General features: G+C 38.0%; 1 long non-coding RNA gene across 1 annotated transcript in view; it reads right to left on the bottom strand.

The window, feature by feature from the left end:
• The window catches only part of LOC146763910 (uncharacterized), a 242,467-nt gene that overhangs the window by 223,521 nt on the left and 3,997 nt on the right, over window positions 1-14,949 (bottom strand). The window lies entirely within an intron of this gene.

Below are 14,949 nucleotides of genomic sequence, written 5' to 3'. Positions count from 1 at the left end.
AATATTGACAGACAGTGAATTTCAAAGTCTTGTAAATATTTCCTGGAAACAGACACAGAGTACAAATAAATTTTCATAGATATATTTGAGTTTGCAGATTGATCAAAAGTGATTTTCAGGGGCTTGGAGGTAAGGCCTTCACTACAGTGTAAATATGACACATCTGACACAGCCTTTCTCACTGGAAGTCCTAATATATATTGCCATCGTTGGGACAGAAACTATGCTTGTGAACCAGGCTAATGAAAATAATTTTTCAACTATGAGCAATAGTAGAAACTAGGTGAAGGCAAAGTAGTTAAAGTAGTGTCTTGCACAAAACATCTTCAGCTATAGTGTCCAAGTGTTACTTTGCAGTACTTGAAACTCAGATGGGCTCACTTTCATTTAATTAGCAGCTAGAGTTATTACTGCAAGTGTAAGGAATATAAACAAAAAATAAGAGGATGAACTCAATTACTTACTCCCTGTGAATTATTTATTTGCCTCAAAAAAAAAAAAAAGCCACAGTTTTTGCTGTACAAGGAGAAATTTTAAAGTCATTCCACAAAAGCTGCTTACTAATTCCTCAATCAAGTGAGAGGGTAAAAAGCAGTGCAAGTGTAGACTGCTTAAGACACTTCAGGTGAAATGGTGAGTTAAGCAAATTTTGCCATCAGCTTCAGAGACAGTGTTTTCCCTTCCAGTTCAGCAGTGATCAGAGCTATCTAACAAACAACTGGTGTTCAGGTATTGTAGGCAAACCTGTCAATTTTAATTCATGTCTTTCCAAAGCCTAGGCTGATCTCTTCCCACAGCTGCCTGTGCATATGTACCCTCTGTGTGATACTAATGTGATCTGCAAAACGTACTTGTGTATGAGAGCCTGATCCTGCAGAGCACTGTGGTCTGATTCAACAGAGCATTTAAATGTGTGCTACACTTGTGCATCCAAGTTGCCAACGTGGAGCATGTATTTAGGTGTTTAAGTGGACCACTTAAAGAGACCATTGCCTTGTAAAATGAGCTCTGACAGGCCATATATTTTACCTGGCAGAGCACCGTATTTGTGGTAACTTTGAAACAACTGGAAAAAACTTAGGACAAGTTTTATCCAAGCATCTTAGGACAAGCAAACATAATGGAGTTTAGCTTGGTTTTGATTAAGCAGAAACCAGGAATCATTCCAACAGACACTTTAGAGGATGTGCCAGAAACACAAAGTAATGGTAATATGTATGGTAAGGCTGAAAAATAAGAATCAATTTAAGCATGTTATTCTGCCTTCTCTTTCCAAAGATTAATCTCACATTCTAGTCTTCCAGATTATAGTTGATATAATCTGATTAGTATAAAAAGAATTAAGGTAGATGTTGTTGCTGTAATTATTGTCATTATGATTCTAAACAATAAAGTATTTTTTATAACCACAAATCACTGAGGAATGAAGAACTGTGCTGCTAAATCAGTTTAATAAGAACCCCAGTTTTTCTGCTTGCTTTGAATATAAAATATCAAAAATTTAAACCAGCGTCTTGAAAGTTAACACATGGAAGTTCACTGCTTAAGAACAAAGGGATAGATAGACTCCATCCTAGGAAGCTTCAGTCAATTTACCTTAAATCATCATGCTTAGTATTTTCTTTAAATCCTTTAGTCCCACCGTGATTAATTAGAATATTGCCTTGGTTTGGCAATATTCTAATTGGTTTTTGGTAGCAGGGTGGCCATGAAGGAGGTTTCTGTGAGCAGCTGCTGGAAGCTTCCATCATGCCTGTTAGAGCCAATCCCTGATGGCTCTGAAGATGGACATGCTGCTGGCCAAGGCTGAGCCAGCTAGAGATGATGGCAATGCCTCTGTGATAACATATTTAAGAAGACATTAAAACAAAAGTAGGGGTGCAGCTTTAATTCCAGCCAGAGAAGAGGAGGAGGTGAGAACATGTGAGGCACCAAGGTCAGTGAAGGAGGGGGAGAAGCTGCTCCAGGCACCGGAGCTGAGATTCCCTTGCAGGCTGTAGTGAGAAATGGAGAAGCAGCTCTGCCCCTGCAGCCCACGGGGATCCAGGGAGATCCACCCGCAGCCCATGGGGAGACGCCGGTGCTGGAGCGGGTGGATGCCTGGAGGAGCTGTGATCCAGTGGGAGACCTGATGGAAGAGGGAGCCTTGCTGCCAGGCTGGAGCAGCCTGTCCTTGGAGGGCTGCACCTGTGGAGGAGTGACCCACGGCACAGCAGTTTTGGGAGGACTCTGTGCCCCTGGGAGGGACCTGCATTGCAGCAGCTTTGGGACGACTGCTGCTCCTGAGATTTGGAGCCACGCTGGAGAAGTTCACAGAGAACTGTGTCCTGTGGGAAGGGACCCCACGGGTCACAGAAAACCTCGGGTGATGAACTGGCCAAAATCCACATGCCCTGTCTCCATGCACTGTCGGTGGAGGGGAGGGCGGGGTTGGTGGAAGAAAAGGTGTTTTTAATAGCTTATTTTACTTCTCATTATCCTCCTCTGATTTTGTTAGTAATTAAATTCACCTTGTACCTCTAAGATGAGCCTGTTTTGCCATTGGAGTATTTTCTCCTGGTCCTTACCTCAACTCATGAACCCTTCATTAAATTTTTTCCTTTCCTTTGCCCAGCTGTGGTAGGGGAGGGTGAGCCAGTGGCTTTCACGGGCATATGGTATTTGGCCAGTGTCAAACCACAATAAATATCTAGAGAAAAAATGGAATTGTGTTCTGCAGATGTTTATTTCTTTCAATAGTACACTGCCCGCAGCCTTTTTCAGCAGAAATAATGTCCTAGACTTAGCAAGAATCTCACCTTTCCATTCCAATTCTCCGGGTTTTTTTTTGGTGGTTCTTTTTTTTTGTTGTTTTTTTTTGTCTCATGACACTGGAAGCCCAGCTTTTCTTGTAATGAAAATTTCTTTAAAACAGTCCAGGAAAAGTCAAATATAGAAGAGAGTTACAAAAAAATTAAGCATTTTTACACTGAGTCAGAAAACTTTTTTTTAGCCTGAGAATGAGCTCAAAATCTTTGAACATCTGAAATATAAAAATGGCATTTGCCCAAGGAAGTTCATGAAGTGTCTTTAATATGAAACACAGCACACGATCTGTCACGGTGGTTGGCTTACAGACCATCATTCCTGTGTCAGGGACAACATGAAACATACCAGCAAGCAAGGTGGCAAAAGCCCTGATACGCTCATGTAGCTAATCCTGAAAAGAGAGCTAAACTGGGCCTGCCTGATATCTTCCTGCTTCTCATGTGTGCTCAGGGCTTGGGCAGATGCTCAGATTTGGATGCAGTGATTTAGAATTTTGTCATCAACATGCATTCATCTTCTTTTCTGCAAGGATTAGTAAAAATTGTCTTTATTCCAGAATGCTACTGTTTAAGACTAGTGAAACAGAGCTGTTTGTTTTGGTTCCTATAAAATTCCAGTTGTCCCAAGTTTTGTCAAGTATTTTACTCAAACCTGATGCAACAGAAAATTACTCCATACTCTGCAGATTCGTGTTATTTACAGCTTGCTGTTTGCAGTGTTGAAAGAGCAGTTTATTACTCCCAGGTTCACAATAAATCTTCTTTAGTCCTATAACAATCAACAGTATCATGCTATCAGAAGCTCTTTTGTCTAAAACTGTAATCACTTTTCTTCTCTTTGTAGACATTTCTCATTTTTTGGAGAGTCTTAAAACATGTGATGGGTTAAAAAAAGTTTTACTTTCTCCTTATTGTATTCTTCAAAGGCTTTTCTGGAAAACACAGAGAGATTTTCTTGCCAGAGAGTGCCATTCATTAACTGCTGTGTCTCTGAACTGTACCTTCAACATCAAGCTATGAATTATAACCTGAATATAAGTGGCTCCAAACAGAACAAAAATGTTAACAAAAATGTCTTTGGGGATATAGCAAATGTTTTATTTTAAGATTTAGTTATTGCTGTTCACAGTATTCCGCTGCGTTGTAACCTAATTTCAAATTAGGGGAAATGTAAGGAATTAAACAAGATGGAATACTAGGTCATATTAATATACAATATTAAGACAGTTACAGCCTGGAAATTACATAAACTAGCAATGTATTAATCATCCATAGGCATTTGCAGTGGGAAAAGTGCTACAGAAGATGTTGATGATATTCAAAAACAAGGGAAGTGAGAGCCTGACAGTGTGGGTGTATCTCTGTTAGAGTTATTGGTGTCAAAGGACACGGCATGGATGAGGCAGGCCTGACCTAGTAGCTGTTATTTACAAATCATACTTTTGTTGCTAAATGCTATTAAGGCCTATAAGGCACAATATGTTCCTTGTACAGACAAGGTTAAAGAATTCAGACTTAGAGAGCTGAAACAACATCAGGAAAAAAACAATATTGTCATGCAAATAAAAACTCAAAGACTTATCTATACTGATTCCAAAAGCTTTATTTCAAGACTGTAACAATGGTGTTGACTATTAAACCAAAGCAAAGGGATAGAATTTACAGGAAGTTTCTTTTTCGTATCTCTGTTTTCTTCATTATTCGTCCATTCACTAGGATGCTTTTGACTCATTCCCCTGAGTAAAACTAATCAGCAAAATAATTAGAGCATGAGACTTCTTCCCAAAATAAGATACTGGCTATCTTTTGTTCTTTAAGTGTGGGATTCCAATAGGCTAGGTTTTCTCAGCTAAATATCAGGAGTGTTCCTTGTTTTTTTCTTTATGCCAGATCGTTACACCTGTATTTTCAGTGCTATTTTGATGTAAAAGCCTCTGTCAAAAGTAATTAGAACTATCACTCATTTAAGACTGCAAAAGGTGCTCATCCTTGGATACCACAGTAAGTTTCACAAAAAAAACCAAGTTGTTCAGCAAAAAGAACTGTCAGTATTAGCAGCTCATTTTATTCTCAAATACAAGTAACACAATCCCCCAGGTGCTCCCCAGCAGAACAGGAAAAGAGGAAGTGGTTGAGGTGTATCAAACCGAGAGAGCTGCTCTGGGGAGGTGAGAAAAGAGAGGCTGAGAAGAACTAGCCAACAATTCTATAAATTGAGAAGCCATCTCAGTACCACAAGAACACGTTAACTTCCAGACTCCCTGATTCTCACAATTACACATGGATATTCCTTCTTGTGACTTTGGCTATCCTGGTAGCATAATGATATGTTGTTCAACATGTAGTTAGAAGTCACCCTTGAAGCTGAGAGCAAGTTCACAAGTAGTGCAGCCAGAGGCTAGTTCAGACTTTTTTTCCTGACAAGAAGATTTATGTTAATGTTTATATTCTTTATCATTATAGGCATACATTTCAGAAATAAAAATGAAAGAAATGCTCTTGGTTTTCCTCTTGTCAGTAACTGACCTGTCCTGGAGAATCAGGGGAAGCTGTAGCGCAGAGAAATGCAATGGCAGATGTTGAGTCCCTGGTTAGCTGGCTCTCTGAGCTGGGCCATGCTGCTGCTCAGTAGGTCTTTTCCTAGACACTTCATGTCTTGAATACTAACATTCTATTTCAAGTATTTGATGGGCAGTTTTTGTCATAACGTATTTGCTTAAGCTCTCCAGGCTGTTTAGCTGAGCTTCCTGATATGCAGATAGAAAAAACAAGTCTCTCTTTAGTTTTCCCTTATGACTTAAGCCAAAGTACCACTCTCCTGGACTATGTATAACTTCAAGAGGTCCATAAACCACCAAAGACCTTGAAAGTTCAAGAGAAAAGACCAAAGGAATTTCAAGGGGCAGCTTGCATCTGGTGAAATTTTCTTGCAAAAGCTGTAGCTTCAAAGCATAGTAACAACTTCTCTTTTCTTAATTTTACTCTGCTACCCTCAACAATATCATCCCCCCAAGACCTCCATAATTCACTGGGTTTCAGAATGAATGACAAAAAAATTATGACAGCAACAACAGACTAATGGCAGGAGACAAATACCAGTAACCTCTACAGCTGGGGAAAAGAGGACAATCTGTCTTCATAAAGACATTCATGAAGGGTCTACAGAAAGCCTTTATGTCACTCAGGTGTCATGGCAAGACAGCTGAACAAAAAATAAACACCCTGAAAAATTAAAAATGCTGAAATGAAATCAAGTCTTACATCTCAAGAAACATATCCTTTGAGCATTTCATAATGTCACTCTTTTTTCTTGAGATCATAGCTGGATGAATGACAGAACATCTGAAGATTAGAGGGGTCCATAAAGATCTTTAAGTTCAGCTCCCTGCTTCTTGCAGGACTACCTAAAGCTAAAACATATGACTAAAAGCATCATTCAGACACCTCTTGAACTCTGTAAGACTTGGTGCTGTGACCACTTAGTTACCTTGGGAGCCTATTACACCAATCAATCACTCTTTCAGTGAAGAAACTTTTCCACATGTTCAATCTGAACCTGCCAGAGACAGCTTCATTCCTTGTTTCCTACGACTGGTCACCAGACAGAAAAGAACAGAAATTTTGCCTTCCATTGCTCCCCATGAAGGACTGTGATGGGGTTACTCCTCAGTCTTCTCTTCTTCAAACTGAGGAAACAAGTGATTTCAACTTTTCCTTATATATTTCCTTGAATATATTTCCTCATATATTCCCCTTGAAATCTTTCATCATTTTAGTCACTCTCCTCTAGACACACTCCATAGTTTGATGCAAAACAGCCCCCAGCACTCGAGGTGAGGCTGCCCCAGCTCAGAGCAGAGCAGGACAATCCCCTCCCTTGCCCAGCTGGTGATGCTGTCCCTGATGCACCCCTGGACACACTTGGTCCTCCTGGCTTCCAGGGCACTGCTGACTCAACTTGTCATCAATACAAAGAAATCTTCCTGCAGAGCTGCTTTACAACTTCTTATCCTCCATTTTGTACATACAACCATGATTACTTAATTTCAGTTAGAGAATACAGCACTTACTCTTATAAAATTTTATATGGTTGGTGATTGCCCAGCCCTCCAGTCTATCCAGATCTCTGTGTACAGCCTCTCTACCTCAATGGAGTCTACAGCTGCTCTTAGTTTAGTATCATTGACAAATAAATGTACATTTGATTTCTCTTTTCTGAGTATAAAAACATTAAAGAGCACTGGTCCTAAAATTGACTCCTGGGGAATAGCACTGGTGACTGATCACCAGTCCAATTTAACCTCGTGCAACTCTAAGCCAGTCCCATCTGTAAATTGCTCACTCAACATATTATGGACTTGTCTAGCTGTTTATTAAGCATTATGTCCAGAAGGATATTGTGGGAGTCAGCACCAAAAGCTTTGGTAAAATCCACAAGCTGGCCTTCTGAGGTCAACCAGTTGCTTCCTTGGTGTGAACACCTTCGGTCTATGACCTATGTCTGTGTTGTTTATCAAGGGTTTTCCAACTAATCCCAGAATAACCTTCTCCATAATTTTACCAGGCAATGAACTGAGACTCACAGGCTGGTAATTACCAGGGTCTTCCTTTCCCTTCCTGAAACTGGGAGGTTTGCCAGCTTCCAGTCAACTGGGACCTCTCCAGACTCCCAAGCCACTTGAAAAATAATGGAAAGAGCTCCTACAATGTCATCGGTCAGCTCTTCTGGCACCCTGGGATGAATCCTATCAGGCCCCATAGATTTTTTCACAACCAGCTGGAGTAGCATGTCTTGAACAAACTCAGGGTCAGGTGGAAGGTTTTAATTCCACCAGCCACAGTCTTCCAGCACATAAATCAGTGTTGAAGACAGAGGCAAAGAAGGTATTAAAAATCTTGTGAGGAGACTGATCTCATCAAGCAGCAGATCAATATTATCTCTGGTCTTTCTTTTGTTGTTAAAATGATTTAAAAATCCCATTTGTTTGTCATTTACAGTGCTGTCCAGATTGAAGTCTAATAGAGTTTTGTCCCCATGAATTTTCTCCCTATAATGGTGAAGATCTGAACAGACCAGATAGCCCCAAAGCCTTGTCCCAGAGGTCTCAGGATGCAAAATTCTTGTAGAAAATCAGACAGTGTAAAAGTTTTAAGTCTTCAAGAGATATCTTCCTCTAACAGAAAGTTAATATATTATCTTTAGCCCAGTGTAGAAACAGTAGACTGAACCTCTCAAAACTCTTATTTCCAGTCGTTCAGTTGGGTTTGTACCTCTTCTCTGAAATCTCTCCTATTATCTAATTCTCTAGTGTTCACACACAGAAATAGACACGTGCAAGATGAAACTCTGATATTTATAGATAAGAAACCCCAACACCAAAAGATTTTCAAAAGAATGTTCTTTTAGTTCCTGCACCAAAGAAGGCTCTAGTCTTTGCAGGTATTCATAACTATGATTTCTTTCACATTATTCCAAATCCTGTTCTTCTGGCGTAAGATATACTCCTTGTTTGAAAACCTATGATTTGAATCTGACTATATAAAATGTGCATTGTCTAGTACCACCCAACTTTAAAGTATTTCAAGGCCATGCTGTACTAACAATTTCTTCTAGTCCATAACAGTCTCCAGTAATTTTATGGTTTCTCGCAGATGCCTATTTCAAAATACTAAACCAATAAACAGCTACTGTCTGAACCTACAAAGCCCAGTACCCTTTCATGATTCCTAAAGTATTTGATTTCAAACATTCTGGTTACAGCATGTAGGTAGTAAAGATTGCATGGGTACAAAACTAAAACTCATGCGGTTCACCTTTAAACCAAGCCAGACTCTCATAATTTCTAGTGTGATCTCACTGGGCAAATTGCCTGGATACACCTTTGGTCCTTTTTCTTTTAATCTAAAAATGAACTGCAAGAGACTTTTAGAAGTTTTCAGAGAAATGTATCCCTGTGTGCAACTGTGGCTTGAGCTGACACTGATGATGCAAAGGTCCATGATTCAAATTTCAGTTTAACAATGACAGACAGTATTGTGTAAATGCTCCCGCACCCCAAATTCACCCACCAACATGTTCTTACAGGTAACAGTGACTGAAATTCCAATGACAAGTAAACACACACATACATCTCTATCACCAAAGAAACTTCAGAAAAGTTTTGCTTGCGTGGATGGAGACAGACTGTTGACATTCTGGGACAATGAAGACTTAATCTAACTAAAACAAAAGGCCTATCAGACCTACACTTGAGGAAAGAAATGTTATATACTACACTAAGGCAGACATTATTCTCAAAGTAAAACAAACATGGCTATTTTACTTTCCTTGAGAAAAATACCAGATTTGTAAGACTGTCACAAAATATATGAAAGGAAACTAGAATATATGCCAGGAAAACAGATTTAAAATCACATTGAAAGCTGCAACCTTAAAAAAAAGAAACTAAAACAAAATTTGCAATACTGGTCTTGGGTTACAGAAAACCTCTGCTACATGCAAGGAGAAACTAAGGTTATCAAATATCTGCCTGCACAGTCAAGATTCTAGTCATCAATATCTATTTTTCATCTGCATAAATAAAAGCTTTACATCTATTTCTCCTGCTTCTCCACATGTATGTCAGTGTTTCAGTAAATGTAATGTATTTAATAAAATTTTTATCATTTGCCTTTGTTTTGCTTGTGCTAAATAATACAGGGAAGCTAAAGCATTTTCCATGAGATCATCTGCATAGTTCTCTCCATAGTTACATGAATTGTTCAATCATTATCTGTTAGCCAGTTACTAAACATTATGTAGTATTCTGCATAACAAATTGCCGCTTTGCAATATCTATTAAATATAAAAAGTTGGTTTAAGCTTCAACGTTTTGCTAGTGGAAAAAAAAAAAAGAAAATATAAAAAACTGAAATATGCCTGTAAACATGGAAACATGATCTTTTAAAGCCATGAGAAAAAAAAAAAAAAAAACAGAACTGAAAACTAGAGGAGATGCACCATCATGTTAAAATTCATCTGCTACTAAGCCATCGCAGGAGATTAATTTGTTGAGAGAAATTATAAAGAGAGTAAACTTTAAATAAGAGTGAAAAAAGATGGTTACAACTGGACCATGGTCAGGAGAGCCTTCTTAATGTACAAAGTAATGCTTAAAAGTTAGATACATTAGTATCAAAGGGATTTATTAGATCAATACCACAATGCAGCAGCCAATATTGATTCTGTATTATTAAAGCAAACATTGAATTTCTTGAGAGATGCAGAAATAGCAAATATCTCCAAACAGAGGAAGTTTTAAAGAAAAGTACAGTTTTTTACCATTATCTTTTTTCTTTTATAACTGTCTACTACAAGTAACTATCTGACAATGTCAATTTAGGAAACATTGGCAACTCTGAGGTATGAAATAAACTTCTTCTGCCAGTAACAGTGGGAGTAAAAGATGACAACAGATTTTTTTTAGCTGACAGATCTCCTGGGACCCAGAGTGAGGAAAGGATGTGCAGTTAAGATAGGTTAAGATAACATTTGACCACAAACATAACTTTGCATTAGAATTTAAATCTCAAAATCAGTGGATATAGTCAGAAGCATTAGTGATCAAAATCACTACAGGAAATCACCATCAGGACAAAAGCATCAATTCTGACTGCAATTCTCTCTGTAAAGAGATTATACATTATTCCATATCTGGACAACATTTTGAGAAGCAACTAGAAACTTAGCCTACTAGAACAGAAATTATATATTAAAAGATGTGAGAATTGAAAATTAAAAGCACAACCAGTTATAGTTAAAAACCTGCATAAGGTTTAAATTAGATTAGCATTTGTAAATTGACTACTTCTATTTCCTTGGGTCCCTTCCTCTTAATCTTCTGATGATGTCTCTGAATGCAAACCGATTGCTTCTCTTGACCTTCATAACTTGTCAATAAAATAAGACATTTTCACAGACAGAGCAGAACATCCCGTCCTGCCAAAAGAAAATCCCAAGTAAATTAAAGGATTGAAAACGTGGCTCCAAGCCAGAGACAAAACCTTTATTTACCACAATTGGACAAAAAACTCACTCCAGCTGAACAGAGACACTCAAGCACAGCATCTATCAAGCCACTGCATGCTTTTTCTATGCATGGGGAAGGAAGAAGTGTTTGGATAATTTTTTTAGCTTTATGTGGTTTCTGGTGTTATTGAAGGTATATCCACAGCCGCTGAAGGGTGGGGAGAAAGTTGTGTCTCCTGCAAGTTTCTCCATGACACAGCAGGTCTTGCTGAAGAAGACAGAATGTCAGAAGTCCAGTACCTGCTACTCGCCACAAACCAATGTGGATCATATGTGTTGTAGCAATAAATTACCTGAAAGTCAAGATATTAATAATAATTTTATTTTGTCCACTCAGTGGACCTGAAGCCCACTCCTGATTTTAATTCTTTTAGCAAAAAAATGATAGATTTTCAAAGACACTTATGAATCACTCAACCTCTTCCTCCTAGAACTTCTTAACAAGAAACTGGGCAAACTAAAAAGGCTCAATGCCCAGATGTCCATACCCATTCAGCAGTCTTCCAGCTAATGAAGCTTCCAGCAAAAATGTTCGGAAAAGATAATTCTTCTATGTTGTGTATTAAAGATGTATCTTTGTTCTCAAATGTTGATATTTTTGCTAAGATATATACCTACTTATATTCACCCCCAGGATCTTTTGAAATATGTATTTACCAGCTTGATACCAGCTCTTCAGCATAAGATCCAATCACTTCTTCTATTACTTTTCTTATATAACTGTGGTTTTGAAAAAAATATTAATCATCTAAAGGTTTACAACTTCAACCTTAAGAAAAATCTGGAAAACACTCCAACATGTCATTGTGTTTTGTTTTGTTTTTAATTCAAACTAAACAAGCAATTTAATCCCAAAAAGGCTAGAACATCCACTACAGTAATTTCCACTGTAATCTTCAGTTCACTGTTAATGGACAGTTTTCACACCTCTAGTAAAAATTTCGTTAATATTCCATCTTATCTTAATTACTCTTGAAGCAATTATTACACTTTATAAGGATGCATCTTGAAATGTGCATAAAGTGGACCAAAACATCTGATCTAAAAGTGAGTACACAAAAAAAAGTGAGTACTGAAACTTGCAGCTATGCAATTTATCAGATGTCAAGGGAGAAACATTATTTCAGAATATTCACTGAAATATCCCAAACCACTTTCCAGTGCAATTTAGGCTGAACTAGTACAATAGCTTCAGGGGCTGTTCTTGTGTCATTGAAAGTCAACGCATATTTTGCTGCTTAGTTCAGTACAGAAACATGTATGGTGGACTTTTGGACACTTCCAAAAATGTATCAGAGAACCAATTTAGCCCAAACATTTTAGGATCCACTTGCATATAGTGCTTGAAGTTTCTGACCACAAAATAAATGCATCTAATAGAAAACATTAGTTAAAACCTTTCCTACCTCATATAGAATTCAGCAAAACATTTAGTTAAAAAAAAACAAAAGAAAGGGCAGGAGCTCTCTCTTATTAAGTTTAAACATGTGTGACCTGCAAGGGCACAACATGTTTAAGCTGACAACAGCCAGCTGTCATAAATAAACAAATGAACAGTGTTCATAAACTTCTGTTCTTGGCCAGCGATGCACAGAGACCAGATCCTGCCAAAGGTCCCCAGGGGCCCTTGCCTCGCTGCGGCTGAAGCAGCTGTGGCAAACCTTTTGTTTTCAGCACTGCAGCTCAAACAACAGGCACTGCAGTGTTAATCTCCACCATCTGTAGGAAAGCATGTGTTGAAAACCAGCAATAATATGATACCACTATTATTCTGCCACCAGCAGCAGAAATAAGACTCTTCAGCACGTTGTGAAACAACGCCGGTTCAACAGCACAACCCTCTTCTACTCAGCTTGCTCTCCCCCATCTCAAAAACACTGTCAAAAGCTGATAGTAATGTAGAAAGAGGCTCAAAAAAGCAGGCAGGAACTGCAGATGCTTCACTATCACACACAAAATGGAAGAAGCCACCCACCTCTAGAACAAAGGAAGCTACACATGCCAGCAAGATACTCTGCAGGAGCAACAAGCTTTATCTTGTATCAATTGCTCACAGACTATGCAGTACTGGATTCCTAAGCATGGATACTTGAGAGCAGCTGGTCATAAAACTCTGTGCTTCAAAATAATTTTTAAAAAAAGATCACTATAAACATAAATGCTGCTTTTAAAAAGCATTTTAAGAAGTATTTTAGCTGCCAGCTCATTCTGTGAAAATGCACTTGATGGTAGAAGATGTTCACTGATGGAAGAAATCAAAATATATTTGCTGTCTGGGGTTGACATATTTTCCATGTTTATACAAATTTCAGTATAGAAGAAGTACAGCAGAATCAATCATTCTCCACCAGCCTTGCACAGCGAACTAGCAAACATGAAAGCTGAGAAGAAAGAAGAATGCACTCACCATGTATATACCCTGCCCTTACAGGAAAGACTGAATGTTTTGGACAGCTGAACCCAAACCTAATTGAGTTCCTATTCACCTGTTATGAATCAAATTCCCTTCCTCTTCTCAGCTCCCAAATGTTCTTTCACACAAAGACAGTACAAACAAGTACATAGAGATATCAGCTAAAAAACTGACAACTGTTCTTGTCAGAAAGCAGGTGGATTATAAATTAATTTTGACTGTTACTGTAATAGACTTGGTAGCAGGATGAAGAGAAGATGCAGTACTATGAAGAGATCTGGGCTTTTTAAATGTTCTTTTTTGAATTGATTTTAAAAATCATTATTGGAAAAATATTTTTGAAATCTATAGAAATATATGGACTAATTGCACTGAACGTTAAAAGTTTTTATTTAATCAGGCATTTATGTCATTGTCAGAGGTTGACATGTTTGAATGTTCCTTACACATCCCCGAAGTGACTGCTTCTTTACTGCAAGTGAGAAATTTCATTTCAAATACAGAAGTACCACAGTATTCCCCAAATGCAATACTTCCCAAATTCTTTCTGACTAACCTGCTGATCTCCTGCACAGACAAGCATGACATGGTCTGACAGCTTGTATAGTTTCAACTTGCCCTTTTATTTTCCCAGAGCATGCATATATTTTTTAAGATAGAATGTGAAAGTTTTTCTGAGTCATAAATTGCTACTCAAACCTTAGCTTGAATGCTGGTTTTGGAGCAATTTGTGTTATCAGTTGCCACCTTTTCTCAATAGCTACAGGACCTTCACATACACAGTTAGATACAAAGCAGTTAGTTTTTCTGTCTGTCATCCAGAACAAACTTACCTAGCCAACAGTCTCATTTATAATCTAGGACTTCGTTAAGTCAGAATACGTTTTACAATCACTTCACATCTGTAGTTTTAGTTAAAACTTAGTGATAATGTACATCATGCAAGCATGCTCAAAACATTCATAAGTGAGCTCACGCATAAATTGCTAAATTAAGCACACAGCTTCAGGGAAAATGCTGGAGACTATTTGTCCACACAGCAACAGATTTGTCTGCCAAAGTATGCTATATCCATTGGCAAACAGATATACCAGTTTAATTAAGTATTTTAAGAATGAAAGTGCTGGTGTGCATGACTCACATTTTATTAAGGTAATGACCATAATGCATTCTATTTAGATATGTATCTCATTGCTGAAAATTATCTTGGCATGAGACCAGCAATATACCTATGATATTCCAGAGCATTACACAATCTTTTGTCCTATTTGTGGACAGAAGAAGTGTTCACAATCAAATGAATAATCCTCCCTGCTACAAGAATGCAATCAAAACACATTACTAATAAGCATGAAAGTGAAATCCTTAGCAAATTATAGGAAAGGAAAATGGTTACCAGGTTGCCTGAAAATAATTAATTATTCCACAGTTCTTGATTTTCATTTCCCTGCAAAGACTTAAATCATTCCATTTCGTATTTAGATGTATTTTGAATTACATCTTGCAAAGGAGATATTCTGATATATTTCATCCAATATTTTGGACGAAAACCATCCATAATTGCCATTGTTGCTGCTGCTGGTAATGCTCATGGAAGCACCTGTGCAGCCTGACTGGCACAAAGGAGAAACAGAGGCAAATTCTGCTCCCCTTCCTCACAC

Source organism: Lonchura striata, chromosome Z (assembly GCF_050655825.1).
Source record: "Lonchura striata isolate lonStrDom1 chromosome Z, ASM5065582v1, whole genome shotgun sequence".
In the NCBI taxonomy this organism is placed as follows: Eukaryota; Metazoa; Chordata; class Aves; order Passeriformes; family Estrildidae; genus Lonchura; species Lonchura striata.
This window is presented reverse-complemented; position numbering and strand designations above follow the sequence as displayed.